Source organism: Rhinolophus sinicus, linkage group LG04 (genome assembly GCF_036562045.2).
Source record: "Rhinolophus sinicus isolate RSC01 linkage group LG04, ASM3656204v1, whole genome shotgun sequence".
NCBI classification, from domain to species: domain Eukaryota; kingdom Metazoa; phylum Chordata; class Mammalia; order Chiroptera; family Rhinolophidae; genus Rhinolophus; species Rhinolophus sinicus.
In genome coordinates this window covers 79102733-79122417 of record NC_133754.1, presented here as the reverse complement: position 1 = coordinate 79122417, position 19685 = coordinate 79102733, and the positions used below count along the sequence as shown (strand labels likewise).

The following is a 19685-nucleotide window of genomic DNA, read 5'->3' as shown; positions in this document are numbered from 1 at the left end:
GATTGTTCAATGTTGCCTGGTTAGTAAGAGACAAAACAATGATTTGAACTCATAGAGTTTGTGCTCTTTCCACAATTCTCTCCAGACCGTGTTAAATTATTACCTGAAGGCTTAAATGCAATATCAACCAAATGCGTTTATCAATAATGCATGGCAGATTTCAATTAAAATTAGTGAATCTGAAGTACAAGTGCCATTGGGTAGTTGGAATCCATTCATCCATTCCACATATTATTCAGTGAGCATCTACTACGAACCAGGCACTGTGCTGGTTGGTAAAACTATGAGTAGAACAAATACATGTGGCCTCTAGCCCCATGGGGATAAATGTCTGCTGTATAGACAGTATTGCTATTCCTATACAGTTTCTGCAATCTGGGCCCTTATAACCTGAGATTCCATTAATAAAGGGAGTGCACTTACCAAAAACTCCTGTTGCTTCCCCATTTCCTACTGTGTCTTTGCTTCAGCTGGATGCTTCCAATGACCTTGTATCCTAGTGATTGTTCTCATGTCTGGATAAAAAATTAGAACCGATTAGAAATATTTTTAAAAATATTTGTGCCATGCCCTGCCTCACCCCCCTTTCTTACCCCATCCAGGTCGTGACTTAGTTTTTCTGGTGATACTCAGGCTTCAGTATTGTAAAAAATATTCCTTAAAGATTCTCAAGTGATGCAAAGGTTGAGGATCCTCTGTAAATGTCCTTAGTAAGCTATCGTGTCACTTATGGTTTCCTATCAGAAGTTCTGTGGCATCAACAAAAATCTGGTTCAAGGTCAAAGCTCTGTCTGCGGCAATGACTTATTTCTTTGATGCAGATATTTTTCTAAGTTCCTGAACCATTCTTCATATTTCCGTTTCTGACTTTTCTTCATGAATTCCAGCTCTGAGTTGGCCCTTCTGACTTGATATTTTCTAATTATTTTAAGATTCTGTCTTTGTTGTGTATGTGGGTGATTCTGTCTTTCAGTGTTGTCCTGTGGTTCTGACCTGGACGGCCCACAGGCCCTGATCCTTCCAGCTTGCTGTTCCAAGCCTCAGGCCTTAATGATCCTATATTCTCTGACCAGTAGCTGGGCAGGAACCAGGTCAATGACAAAATGATCTGAGACTCACATAGAGAATCAGCCCCCCATACTCGCTTCTTTCCAAACTCTCACCAAGACAGAACAATGGCCAGTTTTCTTCTTTTCTATCCCGGGGCAGGTCGGGGACCAGGAGCACTGTGCTTTTGGCCTCAGGCCCTACAATTCCCAGAAGGCCTTGACTTTCAACACTTACATGGCTCAAGTACGATTGCTCCTCCTTCAACTGGAATTTTATCTCTATTTCTCTAATTCTGACACTAGTCCTAAAATCCAGGGTTTTAGAGACATAGCTGTACATGATTACATAAAAGAACTTATTATTGAATTGGGAAAATGTTTTTTCATTGTTAGATAATTGAGTAAAAGTAAGGAAAGAAAACAGACATAGAAAGAGACTTGTAACAATGGAGAGCGATGGACAACTAGGAAGCATCATGGTGGAGGGTAAGGAGGACTTTGCAAACTGACAGACTTGGGCAGGAATCTGGTAATGCCACACCCTAGCTTTTTGGTGCTAAGCTTAACCCCCAAGTTTTAGGAAGGTTTTACATGCTCATTTATAAAATGACTTTAACTTTCTCTTGGGCTGATGGTGTGGATTGGAGGTGATATGGGCAAAGCACTTGGCTCATAGTGTGTGTGTTAGGCTCTTAATGATGCAAGGAAAGTAAGGCAAAGTAAGGTTATCTCAGTTAATAGGGTTGTTGGGGGTAGTGGTTGACCTTATAGAAGCACAAGACTTTTATGAATTTATAAAGCTCTGTGATCTCTTAACTTGGAGGTCGAATTCCGTATCATAGTAAAGTAATTAAAATGAATGAAAATTCACAATAAATAAAAATGTTTGCATGAATTGAATGTATTATTATAATTCTTCTATTGAAGTAACTTGGCCATGAATCATTAATACACCATTGCCTATACCATGTTTCCCCAAAAATAAGACCTAGCCGGACCATCAGCTCTAATGCATCTTTTGGAGCAAAAATTAATATAAGACCCAGTCTTATTTTACTATAGACTAGGTCTTTATAATATAATATAATATAACATAACATAATACTGGGTATAATATAATATAATATCATATAATACCAGGTCTTATATTAATTTTTCCTCCAAAAGATGCATTAGAACTGATGTTCTGGCTAGGTCTTATTTTTGGGGACACATGGTATTTCCTTGGTAATCAGCAAGAACAGGGAAAAGTCATTAAAAAGTGAGAAATCTAATAGGCAAATTGTTTTCAAAAGTAATGAAAATATTACAAAGACCAAATTTACCAGCTCTTGGGATATTTTACATATATTAGTTTTATGTTTGTATTTTTAAGCATATACATTTATATATATATATATATATATATATATATATATATATATACACACATATATGTATGTATATATGTATATATATATATGTATGTGTGTGTGTGTGTGTGTGTGTATATATATATACATACATACATATATATTTTAGGCCCATACAATCTCACAAGTCCAAGGTCAGCTGCATTGAGTGCTTCATGAGGAACAGGGCTCAGCCAGCAGCCAGGCCTATCAGAGCCAGGGGCGCTGAGTAAATACAACCAGACTGTCTGGCTTGTCTTTTCCCTGCAAAATTGCTCTGCTTCCGATTCCAGGACTCCACCTTGGCAGTGACCAGCGACTCTATCTCTGCTTTAGTGGTCTATCATGATATATATTTAGCAAGTGTTAGAAGTTTAAAGAAAGAAAAAATTTCCACAGGCCAGAAAGGTCTTGCTTAATAAAGGAGGGAAATGAGGTTTACCTTGAAGGATGAGTAGGACTATTAATCCAATAAGAACAAGAGAGTAAATGGACACCCTGTGAGCAAAAGACCCTAAGTAGGAAAAGGTAAACCCAGCTCATGGGATGCTAAACAGGGGTGTTAAGCTGAAGGTACTTAAACTGGGAGACATGTGGGAGATGAAGGTAGAATGAAAGATAGAAGCCATTTGTGGAGTTATTTATATAACCCATTAAAAATTTTAGGTTTATATTGAAGATAGAAGTTTTTGAAGGCCTGAGGGCAAGGAAATAACAGACAAGTATTGTTTTAAGAAGTTTGGTCATTTGTTGTTAGAATTAATTGGGGATAGATGAGAACTCAGAGAGATGAATTTTTAAAAACAGAATGGACAAAGAGAAATAAATGTGAGAGACTTTGCATACATTGGCTACAGGAAGCCAAGAAAAAAGGAGGATCATGTATTGCTAGATGTCTAAAAAAAACAAAAAAAACAAAATGATGCCTGCTGTCATCAACACAAAGAGATAAATCCAGAGAAGACATTTGGCAAGACTAGATGAAGGAATATGTACTAAAGAAGTTTTACCTATTTTCTTATGACCCACAAAAGGCAAACCCATGATGAAATACCTGTTATGACATGAAACTAAACTGTTTTAGACAGTCACATAAGAAACTGACATGAGAAAACTAAAGAAAATCTTCACAAAGTTGTGTCATGGGCAGGAAGTGGCAGATGAATGATGCTGTGCTCATGTAAAATAATGCATTCAGGTGAAACTTATAATTTTATCATGATGAGTTCTCTCGTAAAGCTGCCACTTCTGCTATATAAATATGTAGTTTCAATACTCAAAGGGTTAATTGCACCAAGACATTGTTGCCACCTAAGCAAAGGATGTGGGAATTATGGCAGACTGCTTCCTAAAGACCTTAACCCAACATAACATTGTAAAACAGCAAAACAAATACTAAAGATGATAAGAAACAGTTTAGAGCTACTTATTACACATATACGGGGTGGGGGGTGTCAAAAACATGTATACACAGGGCTTGTATTCATCTCTTGTTATTGGTACATATTATTACAATTTTAATACAGTTTATTTTTTCTTTCTTAAAATGTGTATGCACTTTGTTGTCTCTCTCTCTCTCTCTCTCTCTATATATATATATATATATATATGTTTGTGTGTGTGTATATAATATATATGTAATATATGTATACATATATATATATATATATATATATATAATTGTAAAATTATTGTAGTTCTTTATCATTTTAAATTAAAAGGATACAAATGTAAGGGAACCAGCTCCCTGAGTTTTCACTGATTACCAAAGAGCGAAGAGAGAATGCATGATGTGAGGTTCAAGACACGTGCTCCAGATCACCTAGAGACCCTCCACCATCTGTATCTTTATTCACTCATATCCACAATAGAGAAATATTTATGTATTTCTTGATTATTTGATGTTATTCTTGAACCATAGTTTAATTTATAAATGTTCAATGATCATTTTATGAAAGAGTATGTAAAATAAATTCTGAACTCTATCTCTATTTTATTTTTGTATCTCATATGAGAGACTGAATGTGAGCAGCACCTGCTCTATAAATAACTCACTGATTCATTGGAACAAAAAAAGTTCAGCAAAATAGTCAACTGCTTTATGATACAGATGGCATCTGTCATTTAAATAACTGAAGTTATTTAAATCGAGTAGCGGAAGTATCTGACAAATCTTTTTCAGACAAATGAAGCAAAGTATTCTGAAATAACATCTAAGACATCAGAAGCTGTTTTTAGGTCTTCATGATTTTCTTTTATTTAGGGGTAAACTATTGTGTCTGTCCCTCTCTTTTTCTCTTATGAATTTCATCTGCTTGTAACTGTCATTGCTGGAACTTGCAAAGAAATACTTTTGATCAGCACTCAAAAGGTCTAATGTTTGAGACCTTGAATGCAAAACTTCTGATACATATAAGCTTCAAGGTCTTAGAATACTCTTATCAGATCATCTCTATGGTCCCAGAGTAGGTTACTTAAATCTTCTTGGCTAAGCTTGAGAGTGCAAGGCTTAATACCCACAGGCTTGCAATCTTTTTTAATGTGATTATAATTCAGCATCAGCTTTGCATCCTGGATAAAGGTTCCCCTAACACAAAGTATGTTACATGCTTGTGTGCTAGTGATCAAAATACACAGAGGATTATGGCACTTGCCATTCTTAAACCTCCAAAATGGGGTTAAAATGCTACATCCAATCAGCTAAGCTGTAAATTAGATTTTTGTAGATTGAAGACATAATTTTGTTTCATATGCCAGAAACTCATTTCAACCCTAGCATTTCTGTTAGCACGTTACATCTACCAGCATAACTCAAGAGGTTTAATGAAAGTTTAAAAACAATCTGTTGCAGATTTTGTGCCTAATTTATTTTTAATTGCAAATTGTGCAACACATTATTGCCTGTGAAAATAGAAATTTAATTTCTTTCCTGTTTTTTTTCTCTTTCTCTCTCTCTCTCTCTCTCTCTCTCTCTCTCTCTCTCTCTCGCTCTTAATATCTCTAATGCAATGTCAAATAGGAAATACAATTTAACATTCTGTTTTCTGGATTTTATTTCTTTGTTCTTAGATCCTCGATGTCACTCTATGGAAAATATTTCATGCCACTTAGCATCACTCTTCCAACACACTTTCATGCTTTCAGAATGTGCTATTTAGAATTTCTGTGAGAAGTTTGCATTTGCACAATTATTGCAAGTGTGAAGCTTGTACTGTGGTTACGGCTTCCCTCAGTGCCACGTGAAATCCTCCTCACTGAATCTGATGGTTTACTCCTGATAATCTGGTAGCTAACAGTGTTGTCATTTGTATTTAGATTGGGAAGCTTTATTTGTGGTGGAGAAAAAGCACACACTAGGTCACTTGAATTACAAGAATAATTGGAGAGTTTGTTAAAATTAGAAATCCTACTCTATATTTTCATAATAGTAGAAAAATACTTTATTAGCATGAAGTTTGATTTTAACGTGACCTTTCATTTTTTAATCGGTCTTTTCTGTAACAGAATGAATGAAGAATCAACAAAGCACTCATTCTGGTCTTTTCTTTTGGAAAGTTTTGTCACACTCCACTGCCTCTGGTAGTTTGACTTGGGATAAGAATCTGAAATGAAGCTTAATGCAAGTGCTATCAAGTGATTCTAGCAGAATGTCAAAATATGAGAGAAAGAAACAAAGGTCTGTTGTGCTGGATTTGCATTCCCTTCTGAAATCTTTGGCACTTTACATCAGAAAGTGAGTTGTGTTATTTATTTTAAATTTCCTGACTTTCTATTCCTCCCCTGTCCTTTGAGAGTGGCCATCAGCTCGTTCCCTGCAGCCTTTCCCTCTCCTTGCTGGGCATGGTGTCAGTGAAGCGAGCACCTTCAGAGCTGGTGACAAGAGAAGGTCTGTCTCTTGCTAGTGAGGGGTGTGAATGGATGTTGTGACTAGGTTCCCCTTCCTGACAGACAGTTAGTTCTCTTTGCCTCCACAAGGCCAAGCTTCCAGTGATGGCTGGATCAATGTGATATCTTGTTTTAAGTTTGCTCTTTTGAACAGGGACATTAGACAACATTAGGTTCTCCCCAAGGAACACTTGTGAGTGAGTGTCTTAACTTCCTATAAGACATGGTTCAAGTTCAGATATGACTTGGGCCTGGAGTGGGGGAAATAGACTTAAACTACAATATTTTAAGCATACAAACTGCACTGCAGTTAAAAATTCCATAGGTTAAAGGTCAGGACAATTATTTGTAAGTAACCATTAAGTACAAAATATAACAAGCCTTTTAAACCTGAGAATTTAAGTAATTTTGAAACAGCATACTCATACAGAAAACATCTGAGTAGTTTTTAAAGTTGCCATATAAAGCTGTTTTTTTGAGTCATTTATATGTTTCTATTTTAATTTTTTTGAATATATATGATGACTTTTCTCCTTTATGCACCACACAGCCTCAAAGGGAAATAAGTATTGTTCAAATGGTTATTTCTAAAGGTATTGACAGTTTCCAGCTTTGCCACATGAGTTTTGATCATAGCAAAACATGAATATAAATTATTCTTTTTTTAAAATTAAAGTTTATTGGGGTGACAATTGTTAGTAAATTTACATAGATTTCAGGTGTACAATTCTGTATTACATCATCTATACATCACATTGTGTGTTCACCATCCCGAGTCAGTTCTCTTTCCATCACCATATATTTGATCCCCTTTACCCTCATCTACCCGCCTCTCCCTTTACCCTCTGGTAACAATAATTCTTAATAAAGTAAATAAATGTAAAAATTTCAAATACATAATCTACATTTCTGTAGATTCATTACTCAAAAAATACTGATTCTCTATGGTGTTTGTGTAGCAGAAGTAGAAGCGTATATTAGGTTGGTGCAAAAGTAATTTTGGAAAACAAAGTAATTTTGGTTTAAAAGATTAAAAACAATTGTAAGAAACACAATTACCTTTGCACCAGCCTAACATAAAAAAGCTATAATAAAATTATGTACCTTTTATAAACCTGATTAGAGAATGGGACAGCCATCCCAAAGAAAGTACAGATGGATGCTATTGACCAAATCAGTGGGGAACACAGGAACGGATAGCATCAGATTCAGGAGGCATGTATGGAATATAGCAATATACACACCAGGCAGATACAACCAGTAAGTTCTCAGATAGAAATCATTATAGCAAAACCCAGTTTCCATTAGTAGGACATGAACTTCTACCAGCTCTTGTACATTCCTGTCAGAGACTGAAGGACAGATTTCCAGAAAGAAATTCCCTCTCCCTCTTTTCTTCCCCTCACCATTTCTAGAGAGCTGAGAATAAAGACAGTAATTGGATAAGATGCTTTAAAGGGAAATTTCGCTGATGGGTGTGAAGGCAGCTTGAACTTTCATCAGTCTAGCTCTTTCCAGCTAGGTCTGTGCTCCCTAATTCTTAATTCTTTGTTTATTAAAGGGATACTTGTCTCTTCTGTATATGTATACAAAAGCTCAGTGTAGAATTTAAACACTCTCAATGCATGTGACTAAGCATGCGTACACAAACATGCAAACACTTAGACACACACACACACACACACACACACAGATGCCTGCTAGGGTGGAGATTCCACGAGTACATCTATGCACTTTGAAGTACATCTATAAGCATTGGCAGTCTGCTGAAAGGAATCCGAGTATATCTGCCTATTAATCAGAATCATCAAAATGTGATAAATCCTTAACGTACGTCACAAGATGGACACAAATATACCTATCCCTTGTTTTATAACTTTACAACTTTAGCTCATTTCTGAAAACCTGCCACTAAGTAAAACAAAGAAAAAACCCACCTGTAAAATAAAAAAAATAGTAGTTTCCCTTCATTTGTATCAGTTAATTTATGATACATTTCATCCCAAGCCAAGACACTACAAAATTTGTTCACTTTTTTTTTTTTAAATTGAAAATGAAAACATTTGTTTTACAAATATTTGAACATCAATATACTGTTATATTTAAGGTCATATATTCATTTATAGTCTTTACCAATTTTTAAACTACTTTAGAGCTCATGGATTTCTTGCATTCAAACTGAACTGAAAACATACATTTATAGTCACAAAATGGTTAGTTGATTTATTAATATTATGAAGTTAGAGAGATTTAAACCAAGAGGTTCTCATTTGACATTTTTTTTTTTTATTATTTTACTATAGGTCTACGTGGTTCCAAATCAAACATATTACAAATATGCAATTCTAAGTTGTATCATAATACATACACAAAAATAAAGTTATAGTCTGGAGAAACACCATGAGGACAAAATAAAGGCAAAATATGAGAGTTGCTTGAAACACTTGGAAATTGCATATGCATATCAGACAGAAGAGCTATAAAAATGTTCCTATTCATCTCTCTTACTAAAATGACCTATGCAGAGCCAAATGTCTTGAGTTCACTCAAACATGGTGTATGATTCAAATTTATTCTCTGATTAGCAACTGTTGTGTTGAGCAAATTGGTGAATATTTCTTTGCCTGAATATTTCTTTGAGCAAATTGGTGAATATTTCTTTGCCTTAAACCTAATGTCAAAATATCACTTCTCATAGTGTATTATGCATGGGTTTTGTCTAGTTTTTCTTTTGGTTGAAAAAAAAATTATACTGAAAAGGGAGCACTCCAAAAAGTGGGATAATTTTGTTAAAAGCTATGAATAAAAAGTCATTAACTAACAGCATTATATGAGGTAAGGCTTCAAAATCCCTTACAATCTAATCTGTCTCCCAACACAATCTTTCAAACAATTAGAGATTTCCAGTCTCCTATGACACAATGGGAAACTCCTACAACGGAACATTAGAACCAGAAGACAATCTAACATCCTAATTTTACAGATGAGGAAACTGACACTTAGAGAAATTAAATGACTTGGCCAAGGTCATAAACCTAGGGGTAAAGTAAAGCCAGAGCTCCTGACTTCCCATCTGGTGGTCTTCCCATTTTCTCTCCTGCTGTAACTGAACTGACTCCCAGAAATGATGACATCATCATCCTAATCACCAGTTCCTGGAATTTGATAGGTAAAAACTATAAGGCATAATAGTTCAAGTTAATGTACAACTCAGCCTTGGAGTGGGGTTGGGAAGGGACAGATTTGAACTTAAGATCCTTGAAGGTATAATGTTTTCTGAGATCTTGAACAGTATTATTGCTAAAACATTAGCAGTTAAAAGTCAAAAATAATTTTGGGGGAAAAAAACAAACTTTTAGATAAACAATTATGACAAGATTTCCCACTGAGCAACAAAATCACATTGGCCTATTTTTAAAAATAGAACAACTTCAAGCACATATCCTATCTTCTGTTGAGGTTTGAGTGAAGTGTCATCACTCACCTGTGATCTACTCTGCATTCTGCATTCTGAAAAATAATTAGAAATATGTACAAGGACCAGATGATGAGGATGCAAATAAGATTTAAGTGGTAATGCTAGGTGGAACATGACTTAGAATTGAGTCCCACATGGTCGTCGTCTTATTTCCTACCCCAGATGCAGACTTTTAGTTCTGTGACTGGGAATAGTTACAATTACAGTGCGTACCGTGGCCAGATGTAGAGGTATGTGGCCTGCCCTTGGGGCTGGAAAACCCCATCCTCCTCAGTAGGAGTGGAATCTATGGGCAGACAGGATCCCGGAGAACACATGAGGCTGGGTTACTTGTCCGCCTGATAGATAAGTGAGTTAGAGAAAAAACAAAGCTTCCTCCCAATTATTTGCAAGAAGTTGGCCATCATTTTAAGAACTGAGGCCAGAATTGAGAAAAGCGGTGAAAAACATTCTTCATGTATCTATTCTCTTGGATTACAAGCTGCTTGTGAGCAGGGAGCTTTCATCAATGCAACACATATGCATAGAGTGTCTAACTTGGGTCCAGTTCTCTACCTGATGCTGGGTATGTAGAGATGAAAGAGTCAGATATTTTCTATGATCCTTTGGGATATAGATCCATGGCTAAAAATATATATGTTCTTCATAATTCCTTTTATCATGTTATTATATATTATGCAATGATCAGTTCAACCAGTGCAATGAGGCTACCTGGCCAGTTCTCTTTCACCTATTAAACATTTAGTATTTGCCCATTATATGCTATGTGCTGTGATGCAGCTGGCCTTCATATTTTTTTTTCAATATTATGTTTCACATAAAACAACTGGATGGGGGAGGCAGGGGGAAATGTTATAAAATCCATGAGCAAAAATCTGATTTGTATTAATACTTTGAAAATATAATGGGTCATGTATACACCAATTAAACCAGTGAGAAAAATAGCATGTGTTTTCTGAATTAAGCCCATTGTTTTTTAGTTACACTAACCTATTGATGTTTCTTCTTCTTCTAACTAATCATCTTGCTGATGACTTGTTATTGATAATTAACATGATGTTTTAAAATTTCATTTATCATCATGATATTTTAATGGCTGCTTACTAAGTAAATAGTATCCTACAAGTTTTTAGATCTATACTTCTACATATACAAAAAGATAACAACTAGAAACACTAGTTTATACAGAGGTACAGTGCAGAGAGATGTCCAAAGATGTGTCTTTAGGCTTGATTTTGCTGCTTATTCGTCAAAACTTTGGACAAGTCATTTTAGACTCTCTGAGCCTCAGAAGACATTGGATAATATAATGAGTTCAAATGGTGACCCTCCTAATAGCTCATCTAAGGAGTCACTACCCAGGAATGAATGGTGTTTCTAAGAATATAGTATATGTCCACAATTGCTTGGAAGACATAGTTGCTGGGTAAATGAATGAAAGTAGAAATGAAGAAAGCCTTCTTTTATTTTCAGACCACATTCAAATCACAGATGTTTAAATTAACCTGGCCTTTTAAGCATACTTTAAATGGTACATGCTGTGAGTAATTCAAGGAAAATATTAATAAAACACGGTTCTTTCCATAAACAAAATGAAAACCAGTGTAGAGGAATAAGATGCCTACCTATGCATGATGTAATGAATGACATAGGCCATATGTAAGCATTGAATGAGTGTTGTCAACTGAACTTGAGTTATAAGGAAAAGAGGATGGTCTTGGAAAGAGATCCGGCTTCTAATTCTGATTCTAGCCCTCTTTACAAGCTGTTAACTAAACTCTGAACTATTTATGTTTTCTGTAAAATGTGACTATGTACTTGAACACAATAGGGAAGGCATGAGAATTCAAAGGAAAATTTTAGGTAAAGTACTTAATGTTCCCAAATAGTGGATGCTAAGTAAATATTAATTTCTCTTCCAGTCTTTCTCTTAATCTTTTGACAAAATAGGATAACATATGGGTTCTGCCTAATTTAGAGCTACTTTGAGAACAAAATGAGGTCCTATTTGTAAAAACTGAATGTTGTAAAGATTTAAGTAATTTTGTGGTATTATTATGGATAACGGATTTCTTGAACTCATTATGGCAAGACTTTACCAAGACATATAATTATATTCCAAAAGCCTTTAGGTAATCATATAAATGACAGAGCATGAAGGACTACTACTTGAACATGGGTTCCAGCTCATGGTCACCTTTGTATCAGGGGAAAAAAGGGCCCCCTCAGATACCACCTGGGAATGGGGGTGCTATTTGCAGAGACATACTGGTCTGGTTTCATGACAGCATCAGAGCTCTTCTGTCATTAGATCCCCTTACATAGGTGACAGCACATGTTAGAAGCTAGAATGTATTATAAGAAGCATGGGCCTGACAGAGACACTGTGTTTATTGTATAGAGTACGGATTTTGGCGTCATCCTTGGATTCACGTGCTGTTACCACCACATGCTATATGATCTCAGCCAAGGTACCTAGCTTCTCTAAGTGTTGCTGTCTGCATTTATAGAGTGGGGTGGATAATGTTGCTTACTGCATGGGTTGTTTAGAAGACAAAATGAGCGCCTGGCACATGGTAAGAGTTCAGTGAACTTTAGCCATTATTATTAACTCTAAATACATGAAAATACGCTATTGAATTCTGTGCATATTCTAGAGATATCAATGGGTAATTGTAACCAAAAGTATAGGGGTGATGATGTGTCTTCTTTCCTCCTGAAACCTCGTGAAGCAGGTCGTTCTTTGAAGGAGACTGGCCAGACTGAGAGAGGATTTGAGGTCATTCTCAATATGTAACCAAGGTCAAAAGTGGAAGGAATACCCAGGGGACTATGGCAAGACAAGAAAAGCTGTGCAAGATTTAGGCAGGCAGATAATAGAATTTTAGTAGTGAGCAAAAAAAGGTGACTTGGCAGTATGTCGACCATATAAATACATGTCAGGACTCATATTTCTCTCTCAGACTATCTGTCTTGTCTATCTGAAGTAACTATCTTCCTTCAAAATAAACAACATGAAACAGCTACATAACCCCCGAGTAGCTCTATTATTTTAACCCACTGAAAGTAGGCCTGAACAGCCTCGAAATCTGCTGTCACCTCCTTCACTTATCCTTTGCTCAAACATGTGAGAACATTTTGATATTCCTATGAAACTTTAGTAGGCAGCATAGACCAATTTTAATTAGATACTTTCATGAAGAATTTTGCATCACAATCTTTTTCTTAATGTGGAGAATTAATGAAACAATAAAGCCTATTCTGAAAGAAAATGTGATGTACATATACAGATTATAATTTTGTAAAAGGCTTCATTTTACAAACATAACAGAGGCTGCTAGAGCAGAATATTCAGGTAAGATGTACAAAGAGGCAGGCGAATGATGCAGTGGGTATTTTGAAAAGAGTTGATGTTCTTTGGGGGTGGGGATCTTGGTAGTTGCTGACGATTAAAAGAAAGCTATCCTAACGTGGTTTTATGACCATTGACTTCATTTCTTCCTTCTTAGGCCCAACATAGACACAAACCAAATGATGATACTGGGTTGATTGATTTTCTTTCTTTCTTTTTTAAAATTGGGTTTCTCTAATATTTGGCTTTTTTAATTAGTTTCAGGTGCACAAAACAATGCAATAGTTAGACATTTATCATTTATATCCCTCACACTGTATCAAACCCCCTTCCCTCCATCCACTATCCATTTGGATTTTTAAGCTAGTTAAATATAGGTAGTTGCTATAGTTGCATATTTACTATTTCCCTCTTGCAGTTTTCAGACTGACAAAAATTCAGACCCCTGTCTTGAGTTTGATATGTTAAACTGTCCTAAACATTGGTGCTGCTGTGACAGATGCACGCAACCAGCAAACACTTCATACACTGTCGCACAAGGCTAATTTAGACTGCTATACATTAGTGGTTTTCAGAAGAGAAACCAGTGTGGTAAAAGTAAGACATGTGAAACTGCCTAGTGACAGTCTCCTTGTGCGATCTGACATTGGTTTATTAGTGTCTCATAAGATCGAAAGCGGTTTTTGCCTTGCTTTTGCATCTGCAGTGATCATTTCACTGTAATCTGGCAGAAGAGCAGTGCTGTGAGCAAGATCATGTTTTTGCATGGTATTGTTTCTGAAAATACGGATTAGTAATGGAAAGTACAAATAGAACTTGTCAGAAGAAAACCAGAGATACTTTGTGCTAAGTCAAAGATCTATTCCTTCACAAAAGATGGATGTATTCTGTAGTTAACAATTTGGCCCAAGATCTGATACGTATCCTGCAAGTATGCAGTTGATTTTAAATGAGAGCCTTGAAAGATAGCTCTCTATATCTCAACACTATGTCCATTGTGAACCTGCACATGTGGTCTGTACAACTTATTACCTAAAAATATTAGGAAAAAATAGTGAGTGACTTTAAAATAAAGTATACTTCAGTATTTAATTTGCTTTATCTTTTCAAGCAGAATTAGTTTTGAGAAGTATTTTAGTTCATTTATTATTGGAAAAGATCTTACTAGCTTATTCAAGCAAGAAAATTACCCCAAAAGCTTGCAAGATTTATAATGCTTAGGGAAAGAAAAAAACAACAACAACAAAAAAGGCAATTCAAAACCTAATGAGACATTTTAGTCCTCATTTACATCTCTAACCTGACCCATTTTCTGCAAAACGTTTTTTGTTGGTAATTTACATACTAAAAGCTAGTTATTTATCCATCCCTAACAAAAAGTTGATGAGATTACTAATACCACAGTGAAGTTAACATTACCCTAAAAGCTAAATATAGCCCTTTCTATAAGGTTGACTATAGGGTCATTTATTTAGCTTTAATCTCCATTACATGCTGGCAATGCATCCAAATTCTGAGAGGCTCAAATATCTCACTGCCACACTCTATTGGCAGGAATCTTTCCAGGAATGCATACTTTGGAAATGAAGCATTCTAAGGTACTCTGTGTATGTACACGTATGTGTCTACCCAGGATAACAAATCATGCAGTGGAATGCATTCTCTAAAAGAAGTTCCAATGTCATATATTTTTAATATCATAACGCATCGCATATGTTTTAAGCTTATCATTTTATAAATGCAATTATTTTTGTAAATATTTTAAATTCCTGCTATTTTGAGAAAAAAAGACTACAATGAGAATCTGAAGTACAGAGTGATAGAATGATATATATTTCTCAATGCCTTCAGGATTATATATAATTTCATGATAAAAATATATATCCATGAGTAGATTTATATATTCTATTTATATTATGAATATATCGATATTAAAATGTGTTTATATATTCAACTTTATATAGTTGTATTTTAGTATATATTATAGATATTGTTACATGTTACATATTTTATTATTTTATGTGATATATATTATATATATAATATCACCATCTGTTTACTATTGTTGCCTTGATAACTTACTTTCAAAAAGCATTGAGTTTATAGCAATGTGGCCAGTGTTCATAATATAAGCATCTATAAAGTATGAACTACTGTTAGATCTATAATTTAGTTGGACATCATTTGAGCACATATTGAGAGTTACTCCAAAACATTTAAGACTTTCCTGAGATGTAACTTGACAACCTCCTAGTTGGCATCTCCTCTAAGTGGTTGGTAAACACCAAATCCCACCAGAATCCAGAGAATGAGAAGTGCATAATACATCTGTGTGGCTCCTTTTCCGAAGAATTATTAACCAGACTGCATTGTGAGTTCCTTTGTACGTTCTGGTCCCTTGGGATAATGTTCAACCTGATTTTAGTCTGTTCTGCATCTCCTGTAAACCTTCCTGCTTTGATCAGTCCATAATTTCACTGAGATCAGAGACAGTCTAGTACCAAACAAGGTCCCCAATTCTATCCCTGCCAGTGGCCTTGGAAAGCCCAGAGTCTGAGGCTGGGCCATCTGAGACAGTAGCAGGACCAAGTCTTCAATGGACAAATGTGACACTATTCCTTCCCTATTTTATTTTCATTTACTCAGTAATGAGTTTCAAATTGTGTTTGTTTTCAGACACTGCTTGCTGTTGTATTCTTCCTGTAAGTAGACGGTTTATAAGAGGATACACAATCGATTATAAGCAGAGAAAACAGTTCTTGGTAAATGTAATTACTAAAAACTCATCTGCAGAGTAAATTGCCATGCACCAAAACTTGCTATCTCGTGACATATTAAGAATTACGTTTTTCTCCCCTATTTTGAGGCTGCCAAGTGCTGTTTGTACTGCAGCCACTGTCTTCGTGGCTGTTGCCAACATCACAGCCATGCCTACCACCAAAGCTGGCTCAAAGGGAAAAGTCATGTGAGGGGCTTGATTTCTCCACTCATTTGAATGGTCAGAAAACAGGTCGTGTTCTCCACATGCTCAAAGGACACGCTGCAATTGACAGTTCAGTTTTCTACTTAGCCACTTGGAACATTTCGGATAATGTCTCTAGTGTCAGAATTTACTGATAATACTCAATGGATACTGTATTTCCTATGAAAACTTTTTCCTTTGTACAAAATTTCCCAAATACATGCTGGAAAATAATACATACTGCCTCCGGGCATCTTATTATAGGCTAACATCATATGACACAGCAAAACATTTTTTTTTTCTGAGTATTCTTATGTTTGATCTGTGAAGACTGGATCATTTGAACAATACAGTTCCTGTATACTCATTTCAAAAATATTTCATGATGATTTTAAACAATTGTTTCTAAACATTTCCTAAGAATCAAATACCTGTTAACATTCTGTATCTACCAATAACTTTTCAATCATTTACTCTAGAAGTGTTCGATGAATATTTACTATGTAGTAGTAATGCATGAGACAACCATGATTCCTGCCCTCATGGAGCTTGGAGTCCAGGGGAGGGAACCAAACTAACAAAAAGCCCAAAATCTGATGATACACTGAGTTAAATTAGAGTTAAGTGAACAGAGGACTGTAATATCCAGTAACGGCTAGAGGTTGGCATTTACATAGGGTAGTTGAGAAGACTAGCTGAGCAGGAGATTTTCAAATCGGGATTGCAGGCGAGAAGGAGCCAGCCATGTGAAAAGCAATGGGAAGAGTCTCCTAGGCAGAGGCTGGTAGTACAAAGACCCTAAAGCAGAAAAGAGTACAGTGTTACCAGGAACCGGAAGGAGGCCACTCTGGTTGGAGTGAGATGATGTATGTTAGGAGAAGCACACACATGAGGCTGGAGAGGTAGGCAAGGGGAGGCTATGACCATGGTAGAAAACACTGGGAACCGTTAACACCCCTAGGATTGAATTTGTATCCCCAGTTGTGGCTACCATCTCCACCCACCTCCTCCACTGTGGATAGTACCTGCCCCTGAAGAAGCTTGTGGGATATAGGACAACAGTAAAGAACATGTGTTTTCTGAGGAGAGGCCAGCTCCCAAGAAAAAAGAAGATGAGAAGACTAAAGTCTTTTTCTAAATTCACCAATCACATAAGTCCCTTCTCCTTCCCTGTGGCAGAGAAGTGAAAGGGTAGAAGTTGCCGGGACTTTTATATTCCTAGAGTGTCTATAAATTGGAAAGGAACCCCAGGAGAGGGGAAGGAGCTTCCAAAGACAGCTGTGTTGTCTCCCTCTCTCTTCTGGAAGTAATAATACAATCTATCATCTTATAAAGGAAAATTATTTTCATAAGGTTTAATTTTTTTGGTTACCGCCAGAGTTCGTAATGTGTGTTATAAAGTAAACAGGCTAGATGTACTCCGTTACACAATTACACTAGAGTTGAATACTACAACTTGACTGTTCTATGAAAATGAAATCCAGTGCCAAGAAGACCAGAACCAGCGTCTTGATGGATCTGCTATTTAACTGTAACCAACCCTATGCATTCAGTGTTTTATTTGTATTGTTAGTGAATAGTGCGTAGCTATAAAAGCACAACTATATCAAATTTAGCCTCTTTCTTCTTCTTCCCCAGGAAAAACAGCTTTAAAGCTCATGTGATGATAAATGTTTAGTCATAAGAATTGCCAATAGAAATCAAGTTTACATATGTAGATTATGCAAGTGTGATCATAGTGGTTTATTGGTCCCTGTGTAAGGAATGCCCTTCTCTCTCCAGGCCAAAAGTTGTTTCCTGAGAAGAGCTGTTTCCTGAGAAGGCTGGTGGCCACCATTCTCCATGCAGGCAGAGCCAGGGGCCTAGGCACCGGGCGCTGAGTCCGCAGGCAGCTGGCCTACCTGGAGGTCAGCACCAGCCTCCAGGGAAGATGCAGCAGTGGTGAGTACCCATGCGAGACCAGAAGCTTTGATCGCTCTGTCTTCTGGAGAAACCTGCTTTCTGATTTTCTAGTCAATCCTGTCATTCTTTCAGACATAATTTCTAAGAAACTGTCAAACATCTACCTTTACTCTTCACACGTTTTTCTGCACTCTGCCTATAGTCATAGTACTTTTGTAAGTTACTGACATCTCGGTTTTTCCTTTGTGCATAAGTGTACAATGCCACAAATGCCAAGTCACAAGCAGAGAGAGAGAGAGAGAAGCAGGCTGTTTTGTAAGTCTTCGGTTTAACCTCACCATCATATTTCTTTTAAGATCAGTTAGAAATCGCTATTATCAAGTGTCCAGCTGCCAGGAACCTTTGAAATTCAGTAATTATTTATGAGAATTTTATATGGAAGAGGTAGAAAACGTAAAAGAGCTTCGGTTCATAAAACAGGAAAGATAAATGTTGTCAGAAAAAAATCTATAACAAGTGTGTGGTGAACTATGTGGATGAAAATCTGTTGTATGCTAGTGAGATCGTTAAATGGAAATCAAGGATATTTGTTGTGTTAATGAGCAGATCCTACCCATCTACATAAAAGCAAGTATATTTCAGAAGATAGGACATAAATCTAATATTTATTGTTAGAATATTGTTGGCCATGGTGGTTATGAATATCCTGTAAAGTAAAAGTTTTATAAGCTGTAGTTTTCTTTTTTGTTTTTTAACCATGGTCATTTCAAGTTTGTTTTGTATTGTTTTAGTTTTGTTTTTATTTTAATTCGGAATTTCTCAGTTTTTCTAAACTAAATTATAATTTTATTAACCACTTTATAACCAAGAATTGCAAAAGGTAAAATAGCATAAAATTTACCATTTGCTGCACCATATAGTCTCTGAGTGAGGTCTCTGACTGTATTTAGAGAGAACTAATGCCAGCATATCTGCAGGCAAAGATTGAAAGCAGGAATTCTATAGAACATCTAAATGTCACAGGTGTTATTGGAATGCAAATGTGCCTTTCTATACATTTTATAGGTATTATATATAGCTAGAGTTCTACACCATATTTTTACACTTTATTTCCTGACTTTGTCACCTATTACCTTTTTCCAAATTACTAGAAACTAAAAATATCATCATGAAATTAAGAGCATGAGTGCTTTGGCAAATACCATCGTGAAATCAAGAGCATGAATGCTTTGGCAAATAAAGACAGTGCAAGTTTTCTGCTGTTAGTAAGATATATGTTACATATCATTTTTCAATATCACTGATGGGTTGAGCTGAACTAACTCTTCACCATGAGAAATCTCTCTGAGATGGAACGCCCGTCTGTCAACATGGGATAGATCTTACTTTGGAGATAAGTAATTTGAGCAATCTAAGTATTTCAAGGAGGAAGGAAGCTAAAAATGAGTAATACGTTACAGGAAAATTATATTTCAACAAAAGTAGAATTGAAAGTTAGGAAACATATAATCAATGAAGCAGTTCATTTTATTTGGTATTTTAAACATAAAATCAAAGTCTTCACCTTTTTTAATTGACAGAACTCAGCATTAAGTTTTGCAGAAACAACTTACTTTCAGGGCAAAGGGAGAGCTACATTTTTAGTTAAATGCATTGTATAAAATTG

General features: G+C 35.9%; 1 protein-coding gene across 13 annotated transcripts in view; it reads left to right on the top strand.

The window, feature by feature from the left end:
- TENM3 (teneurin transmembrane protein 3) overlaps positions 1–19685 on the top strand; it is a 2352866-nt gene that overhangs the window by 1128430 nt on the left and 1204751 nt on the right. For all 13 annotated transcript variants that reach the window (XM_074329882.1, XM_074329881.1, XM_074329880.1 and 10 more), the window contains exon 4: positions 17900–18058. The gene's annotated coding sequence lies outside the window, so the exon portion shown is untranslated. The remainder of the gene's footprint in view (positions 1–17899; positions 18059–19685) is intronic.